This window comes from Pezoporus occidentalis, unplaced genomic scaffold, assembly GCF_034315485.1.
Source record: "Pezoporus occidentalis ecotype Australia unplaced genomic scaffold, CSIRO_AGI_Poc_V1 ctg234, whole genome shotgun sequence".
Classification (NCBI taxonomy): Eukaryota; Metazoa; Chordata; class Aves; order Psittaciformes; family Psittacidae; genus Pezoporus; species Pezoporus occidentalis.
In genome coordinates, this window is record NW_026914222.1 from 575,154 (window position 1) to 585,171 (window position 10,018).

General features: G+C 39.1%; 1 long non-coding RNA gene across 1 annotated transcript; it reads left to right on the forward strand.

The window, feature by feature from the left end:
• On the forward strand, window positions 1-7,206 carry LOC134165235 (uncharacterized). The gene is made up of 2 exons (XR_009965442.1): window positions 1-1,484; window positions 3,294-7,206. It is a non-coding gene; the product is annotated as an uncharacterized LOC134165235 (long non-coding RNA).
• Window positions 7,207-10,018: the final 2,812 nt, after the last annotated feature.

The following is a 10,018-nucleotide window of genomic DNA, read 5'->3' on the forward strand; positions in this document are numbered from 1 at the left end:
TTTGTCCTAATAGCTTTTAAATTATAAAATTAGACTGATTGCACTGGATCTTTTCATGTTCTCCTTTTCCTCTCTTGGGTGTGGGTTTCCCAGCATACTACCTTTAGGATTTCTGAGAGTTGTGTTGCAAAACAATACAGTTTAGTTGTAAGTCTCAAAGTAACCTGGCTTATAGTGCATTTTATTTACACAAGGAGAAACAAACATCCAAATGATCTTTATCTCTGTCTCCAGTCCAACCCGTGTTAGCCATTTGTATGGTTAAAAGCACCCAGTGTTGTTTTTTCCTTTTCCAGAAACGCCTCAGTGACACTCTGGAGAATCTGTCTTCCTTAAGATAACCCGGTACGCTTCTGGACACAGCGTTCTGCTGAGGTTGGGAATAATACTAGGAACAAATGTTCTGTTCCATTTCTGGGCTTCTCACGGCAGTGCTGGAGAAGGCAGAGAGCATCCAGCCAGACTAAGTGTTGGTTCCCTCTCCCAGGGACAGCTGTAGTAAACAGACAAAAATGAGCACTAAACTCATTGTAGGAAAGCGTGAATCATATGTTTTCCATCTTCAATGAAGAAAACCCTTCTTGTCTGAAGAAATGAAGGAACTAATAAACTGCAGATGTGAAACCAAGCATTCAGAAAGCGTACTTATGTGCAGGATTGATGAAATAGTTATTTTGCAGAAGCGGTTGATCCAGGTTATGACTGAAGGCCAAAAAGGACTGTTAGCTTATCTAGGGCAAGTAGCTAGCAGGCTGTGACCTACACCCAGCTTTCTGGAGAGTTCTGTCTGGTTCACCAGATAGGTTTGGAAGCTGCTGAGTGCATGCATTACACACCCAGGTATCCCACCATGTTGTCCCACGTAAAGGCCAAAGGATTCACCCAGGGAGGTGCAGAATCTAGTTAGCTATGATATGGCCCTTTGTGGTAGTATTAAAACAAGTCTTATGAAATCAACTGCACATTCCTGTAGTGATATTAATCATTTGCAAGAAGTTTATCTATATCAGACAACTCGACATGTCTCCATTGTACAATGACTTGTTCTGTGCGTGAAAAGCCTTTACTGTTATGCCCAGAGCAAGCCAGATGTGTGCTATTACACAAGAGAAACATATTTCTGCAAAGCCTCTTTGATACGTATGCCTAGTGGAACAATACCAGTGACTATAGAGGTTTGAAGGAAAATAACCATGGGTTGTGCCTCTGACAGAGAGCTATTCTGGTAATCCTCCTCTATACTATTTCAAGAAGGAAGGGAAGATATGAGGATTTAATGGAAGCCAAAACATTTCTTGTAACTCAGTTGTGTAAAACCACAATTGAGAACTGTAACATGCTGAACAGGGTGTGTGTTTGTATCTACCCAGTGTTACCTGCTGCCCTACAAGCTCCACGAACAATCTGATTGCCTTTGTGCAAGTTTTGTGTTTGTGACCCCATGAAGATCAGCTGACCAGTGAAGTTAGGGAGATCAGTGTCCGGTGAGTGCTGCAGGAGAGGGTGGCTGAATTCTGGTGTTCTTATCCAAACATTTTCCCATATTTTATTTTAAATATCTGAAGAAGAAGCAAGTCTAAGGAATTAAGTGTCCATCAGTCTTAAAACCAGAGTGATTTGGATTCTTCAGAATTATGAGAAGCATACCTAAAAGAATTGCATGGTGGTTTACTGCTTAAATAACAATAGGGTGAAGTACTTTGCTATCTTTTCCTCCTATCCCAGAATACAGAATCACAGAATTATAGAGTAGGTTGGGTTGGAAGGGTCATTTAAAGGTCATCTAGTCCATCTCCCAGAAAAAATTCAGCAGGCTGTGGCTAGGTCAGTATTTGTCTGGGAAACTTCTTAAAGAAAACCTTTGTTAGAAAGTAACCTATGTTATTTGTTAAAATACATACATACCGTGGCATTTTTGTATGTGTATGCGTTCTGCATCATGAATAGAAATAACATACACACTGTTTATAAAGATTTCATATATGTAGATACTACCGCTTCAGATGTAACCCAGATTTTCACAAGGAAATCTGTAACCTGATTTGAAAAAGTGGTTTGGGGGGGGGGGGTTTGATAAGCAGCAGTGTACATAGCACATCAAGACATGAAATGTGGTGGTTTTTTTATCTCTTTTTCATAATCCATGGAAATCTAGAGGGTCTGAAAAGGATTAAAGCTAAACTGGAAAAAAAGGCTTTGACCTAGCCCACTATCAGTGCTGCAGTTCTATGTAATACACTTTCAGAAACACTAGCAGATAATCTAAGATTACTCCTTCTTTCAGGCCACATAATCTTCCTAGAAAACCATAGACCTATGGACCATATTATTGCTGGGACAAATTACGTCTGACTGATAGGTCCATAAAATTTTCACTGTAGATGAAAGTTTACTTCAGAAGCTGGGGACAATCAGAGAAACGTCCCACATGCAGTTAAGATAATGTCAAGAGCAACAAAAAGCTGGAAAGTCAGGCAACCTGGAAATGATTCTTCACAGTATCTAGGGGAAGACTTTTTCCTTCAAGAAGTATTTTCTTTCTGGCACAGCCTTGCATCAATAAAGTGCATCTTCCATCCGTGCAAGACCATGTGTGCTACGTGGCACATTGACTGCAACTGTGCATATTATAACAGCAACTTCAGTACTGCCTTTGCAGGCGCACAGATGCAGCAGCTATCAAAGCACACATGGTCCTGTAGGAGCATCCAGCCTCTGTTCTGTTGTTTAAGTTCTTAACAGCAGCTTCATGCACTATCCACACCATAAGCCTCAAGCAGTGCCTGAGCTGCTGACTGCACAGCGTTTTGCCTGAACCATGGAGAATGAAGTCCTGCATTTGGCTTCAGCACAACTAGATGTTTGAAATTCCAGGTGGTCCTTTAATGATGCATTTTGTAATTTACCTTGAGAACATGTTAGAGAGTCAAAAAACAATATATCATTAACTTAAAACCTTTACAAGCAATACATCATTAAATCTCTGCAAAAAGGGGAATATAATTGAAAAAGCATTTATTTTTAATTATCACTGTTATTACAGTCATGGGATCACTTATGCATTTAGCTTTTTGGTCTGTCTCTCTTTCTGAATGCCTGCTAGCTCTGTTGGAGACAATGTTCTGCAGCTTTATTGCCACGGTTTTTGAAGTGCTACAAGTTTTTTTCACATCACATTCATATTTTGTTTCCTCTTCCTGAGGCTTTACAGGAAATCTGGCAGTGATTGTGATGCAGAGTCAGCACAAATGTCTGCTTTGTTTTTCTTTGTTTATTTTCCTTTTTTTTTTCAGACAAGAAAAAGTTGCAGTTTAGAGGCCTGCATGAAATGCTGAAGGTGAAAGACAGTTGTGGAAGCTGCTCAACTCTTCCACCATGAGACACTGATTCTGGGCTCTATGGGGGATACCACCAACTCCTTACATCCAATTCTTAAAGACTTTTATTTGCCTGATATGTAAATAATATAAGGCATGCATGATTAATGTTTTGAACAAGTCTCCTGCCAAGAGACAACCATTAAAAAAGTGAAAATAGAGGTCAGCTAGAGATGAGGACTCAACCAAAATAAAATGCCAACCTGGTACTCATCTCTCGTGTAGTACAAAAATCCTTACAAATGAGCAGCCATGAAAGCTTTTGTTGACTGGAGAGATGTTGAGACATAACATAATGTCTACTTCTTGTCAGGACCAGGACTCACTTTTCTAGTTCCACAAGCTGAACCAGCACTTTTGGAAGGGGCTGTGGAGACTCAAAAGTGGGTGTTGCTGTTACTGCCTGTAATTAGAGAAGCCCATTCAGTGTGAATTCTCAGACAAGCCAGGAGGTCCATCTGAGCACATGTGAACATACAAAATAAGGGAATCTCACAGCAGCAGCCAGTAGTGGCTGCCTGAATTTTGCAGGGCAGATTTTTTGTGTCTTTTCAGTGATGTGGAGTAGTGCAGTGGCTTGTGCAGGTGACTTCCAAAAGTGTCCTCAGGCAAAATGTCATCATATCTTCTCTGCTCTCACTTATCTTTCTTTCAAACGCTGAGTTATTTCCTTTGTGTTGCATTCTGCACCCTTCCTTATGGAATGCTGTTACAGTTCCATTATGATTTTGACTTTTCCCTTAACCAGCCAAACCCTAGGAGACCAAAGCTGTAGGAAAAATAGGAAGATTGACAGTGTAAAGGCAGCTCAGATATAACAGTCTCCAATCTTTGCTGGCCCATTGTGAGCATAATACAGTAATAATACTCTATAGTCAAGATTTTACTTTTTCTTCATTGTTACCTTCAAGAACAGCATCTGCAGAAAGTAAAATGTAGGACTGTAATGTCAGATTAGGGACTTCTGTTATACATACGTCATTCAAAACACACCAAAAGAAATGTGTGTTAGTTATGACTAATTTTCAACAGAAATGTGAACTCTTCAGGAGAATAGGAAATACTTGGAAATACAAAGCTGGTGACTTTAATTTTTTTGACCAGTTAATATGATGTTACTACAGCTACATTATATCTAGTATTAAAACTATTCCAATCTATTGAATCAGTGAGAATGTAGCACTTCCAGGATGTGTGCAGTTATCCAGCTGGCTATAAGCATAGCTGTTACAGTCTGAGTGTGGGTTGTAGATACCAAATAGCTGTATAGCAGTAACTGGACTGTGGCTGCTGAATGTTTAATGAAGTACTGTCTGCTGAAGGCACAGCTTGTAAGCCAGTACAGCTTTGTTAACAGAAATAAAATCTAGGCAGGGCTGAATACTAGTCACTATTGCTGACTTTTAAATAATGGAACTGAGAAGCAACAGGAAAGTTGTTACTGTGAGATAGCTGGTATGAGCTCCTCCTCACATATCAAATGATGTTTCATGATATAAATCAGATAAAGATCTGACTCTTCCAGACTTCTACCAGCATTAAAAGATCAGAAGGAGACAACCAGTCTGTTCAGGCTTTGATTGTTACAAGCATATGTATTAGCACAGCTCTCCCTCTGCTTTTATGTATAACACATATAATAAACAGTTCAGTTCTTCTACCAGTCCTCAGAAGGCCAGTATTGGCTTACAATATTTCTTTATCTACAGAGACCATATGAGATCTTGTGTTTGGAGTTTATTATTGTGCTAGGAGGCCCCTTTTTTTGTGAAATGGTTTTGACTCATGGTGGGAGTAGATGGCTGTCAGCCTCAGCTTTCTGTGTGGTGCAGCAGCAAAGTATATTTTAAGTAAAAACTGTCCCTTAGACTTATCTACTTCTTTATTTAATCTGCAAGTTGTTTCAGGAGTTCACAATTTACTTAGAGTGTTTTGATGCTGAAGTGGTAGCTGCTTTTGAACTTCTGGGATGTTCAGAACAGTAGGAAGTGGTTGATTTAGCCAGATGTACCTTCATTGTACATGGTGTCACACTCACATACTCTTGTCCTAAGAAGGGCACACAAGACTTTTTCCACAGTTCAGCATTCTAGGACTATGCTATCTGAAAAGTCTCAGCAACAGATAACCTCGAATATCATGTATTTGAAGCCATAATTATTTTAGTTTGTCAGACATTTAATGTAAAACAATCTCCACCATGTACTGGCGTATCTGAATCTGTCCCTAAGCCATCTTAACATTTCTTTCAGACCATGATGTTTGCAGCCACTGCTGTACTCTCAGGAAAATAAAGCAATGTAGAGCCACAAAAATAAATTTAACCAAAAGTATGCAATCCACTTTTTAATTATAATTCAACTGTTCTTGAAAGAGAACTTTTTTATACAAATCCCTCTTATTCATTAGCTGGACCCACTTTTCACTTCAGTTTTCTTGTATTTTACAAATAAGCAAAGAACAGACTTGAACTTCCTCTAAGGTTCACTGTATATTGTCACTGAATCCCATGTACTGTGATGTTGTGACTTCCATTCCATGGGTAGGGTTCGATGCAGTGAACTGTTTGCATGACCTGTTACCAATCATTAACAAGAACTTGCTCGTACAGGTATTTCTGGTGAGAAGCATTTCTAGTCACCTGGAATGAACTGCTGTGGATTTAGCTGATGAATCATTTTCATTCCCATTTTCTAAAGAGAGTTATTTGGTATAAAGACTTTAATGGGAATTGTATGTATTGCTGAAGTTATGGTAATAGTTACACTCTCTTGAAGACTTGCTCTGTAACGTAAAGAGAATGCAGAAAAAAGCCCAAGGTTTTGTTTAACTTACTTTGTATTCATTGATCCAGATCCTTAATCACTTTAGTTATGCATTGACTCAAGGCACCATATTGGAAAGCCTAAAGCTGCCTGCTGGATTCCTGGTGCAACTGTATTATTCCTGTAGGAGGGACCACTGATCATTGTGTGGGGTATGAGATGCATATGGGAGACCTGTACAGATACCCTGCTTTAGGTATTGCATGGTTACATTTGTTTCTTCCTGATTTACTATCCCCAACACTAGGAGCCTAAGCAGAATCACACCAAACTGAAGAAATTTTCAGTTTTCTTCTGTAGGTCACAGGACTGCCAAGTAGTAACTGAATACACTGAAAAATACAAAAATACAGAAGATATTGTACAGCTATGATCTTCTTAACCATCTATTGCGTATCATCACCTAATTTGTCCTTCCTTCAATTGATAAGAGGCCCATTGGTTTTAGGCCCACTGAGGTGACATGGAGAACTTGCAGGCAGATAGAGTGATTGCAGGATAAATGCAAGGAATAAACAGAGCCAATAAGGAACGCAGAATACATGTAGGTGTTCAGCAACTAGGGTCAGTTTGCATTTGTAATCTGTGTAGTGATTATGACTTAAGACACATCTGATAAAACCCCATATTTCCCTTGCTAATTACAGTGTGCTTCAGACTGGTTTAAAGAGAGAAAGATACTTCATTATTATGATGGAATTTCCAAACAGAAAAATAAAATGTTTATCTAACAGAACAGAACTCCATTAAGTCTCACATTGTTTTTAAGCAGACAATTGGATGTATCATCTATTCCTTCATTCACTGAAACAATCTCCAGGCTTGTGTCAGAGGATGTCAGCTTTTGTTGCTTCCTTTGAATTCGGAGAAGCATGCATTTATTTATCTGACGCTAACCCAGATCTCACATGACGGGAGCACGAGACCAATATTGCACCATGACCCTTTCCTCTGGAGTTACTTTAACAAATGAACTTTTGGTTCTGATTATTTTGCTGTATTTACTTTAATGTATCTTCTTATTCTTCACTTAAATTACACTTTTATTTACAGCATTTATCAAGAGTTTAAGGCCTCATAAATAAGTGGAAACTTGCTTATGTAGCCATTAAAGTAAACCTCCACTGAGTTGACTCAGTGACACTGTTATAAAATGAGGAGACATGAGGAGAATCAGTAGAGACTTAAGATCTGCCACTGGACTTTGAATTCCCTGTTTGTGACATCCTTCAGTCACAAGAGCAAAACAGATGCTGAAGTTCTAAGGTCTTATGATAAAATTCGAGCTGGATATCTGTCCTCTCATTATTTGCAAATGTTGCAAATCGCTCCAGCAGACATTACCAGCATACAGTTACTGACAGCCTCGTAATTCCATATCCATTTGACTTTTTTTTAAGAAACGTATACATTACCAATCTAGATAAGAGAAATTATTACATCAGTTAATTTCCAAGGTCACTGATATTTCTGTGCTGTGATGCTTTGAACAGTTTGAAACATGTCAAAAAGGGGGATCATTTATGTTCAGCGGGAAGGGAAACTGTCTGTTATTTCCACCAGGACCATTGCTCCTCCCAGATAAGAAAGTGAGTAGAAACAAGATGATAATTATAAATATTATTGTTTGAAATTGGAGACTTGTCCAGATTAGAGTTCATAACTACCTCCTGCAGTGAAATTGGAACGTAACAACAAAGAATATACTTGCAGTGGAAAGCAAAATTAGGATTTAAGACAACTATTCATTCAGAAGCTATGGACAAAGGGCTACAGAGGCCTACAGATCTAAGAGGGGTTAATATAAGAACTGGAATGGTCAGACAATTTTAAAAGTAGTCTGTAATAATTTAACAATTGTTAACGTCTTTATTCTACTGTTTGTAAAACAAAAAAAGTGTATTTTTTCCTCTCAGAAAGGGTAATGCATCAGACCCGAGTTTAAACCTATTTAGAGTTTATGAATTTCCAAAACTGATGAATTAGATCTATCTACACCCACAGCCAACATTATAAAATTCCCTAATATTTGCTTTAAGACAAAGGAACTTTTTTCCCTCAATGAATCTTGAAGCAGAACAGTGATTTAAGGTAAGGTGAATGTTATAAAACAAGATGCTTATGGCTTATCACTATGGATGTAGTTAAGCTCTCCTTAATATTATACAAGTTATAGTAAAGATAAGGTAATAATAAATAATACAATAAACAGTATCTATCACCCCGGTGATAATTGCTAACAACAGCTGCTTCTCATCTCTATAAGGGAACCAAGGGTCTCCAGGTGTCTCTGCATACTACATGGGACGAAATACCAGCTTCTCAGCAGTGACCACTGTACATTTCCATCCTCAATCTGCTTTCCGTAGCAAGGTAGCTGTTTTTTAGTTAGCTTTTTCAGCTCAGTTTACTCCCTCTGGACCCTTTATTCTTCAGTGCTTGTGAGCTGCTAGTCTCAGCAGCCCTTAGTGCTATTAGATATAGCTTGTAGGCTCAGCACTTACCAAGTCTTGCGCACAGCCCTCTCTACAAAGCTGAAAAAGAAATGGGAATGTGCTATTGCTCTGCATTTGGTAGTATCTCCATCTGTGTTGCAACAATTGGCAGGAGACAATATGTCGATCACTACTGAGCTGCACTTTATTCCTCACACTATAAATGGATCTGTACCTGCTTCATTTCTTTTTGTCTTTGTCAGTGCTTATTTAGGAATTGACAGATTTGATGCATACCAAATACTTACTTCCAGCCAGACCTGCAGAGCTTTATTGGCACTGAAAATCAACACCCTATCTTGAGGCAGGAGGCCCAGCAAATAGTCTACCATTGTAATAGTAAAGGACTTCATCACAGTTATGAGGGCTTGTTCCCAAACTGGCAAAGGATATAAGGATGTGTTTCCCTAACAACATCAGGAACGTGAGCACATTCTACCCTTTAAAAAAATTCAATCCCATTCTGATGTCTGTTTTCTGCAACATGTCCTCTAAGACTACTGAATAAAACTTCAGATCTTTCTTCCTTCCTTCCACTGACTTGAGCATAGGACTCCTACAGGAAAACCCCCAAGGTTGCAGTTCCATTTCGCACACCCAACCAGAAGCATAAAGCTCATCTGTGCAGGAGACAGTCTCAGGCCATAGAACTAAGCAATATAAATCTCACCACCTTAAACTCTGAGCACACTGTATTTTTAAACATTTCTTTTTCTATAAACACACATAACACGTACATTGAAGGAGAGGAAACTCAAGCAAACTGCTGCCAAAATAAAACACTCCATGCATAAACAATTCTCTCACTGAGGAAGGAGAATAAGGAAACAGTTTAACCTGAATGTCTACACAGCCTTCAGTGATCCAGGGTATTAAGAAATCATGACAGAGTAATACAGAGTTAAGAGGCTGTTGCCAGTTGGTAGAGCTTCATGGCTTTCATGTAGCTACACTGATTTCAATGGCTGAAGATCAGGGCTCTAAGCTTCAACCATTGTTAAACTGACAGGTCCTCTAGAAACCAGTTTTAAGGCTGAGACATAATCAAGAGCAGCTGGGCAAAAGGAGCTCTGTACTGCACATGCCCTCAGACAGGGCATGCCATTCTCTAAGGCAAATACCAGATAAAGAACATGGGAGAAAAACCTGCTAGCTCAGCATTTTTATAAATAGAGAAGTACCTTCCCCCCCTCACTGTGGTTACCACTGTGTTAGGGAAGTAATGAGTCCTTGCCCCACGCCCCTCCTCTGACTGTACCACTAACTCCTGCTGGCTGGGGAGACCAACAAAATACATACGCTGATATTCAAAGTCCTTGTA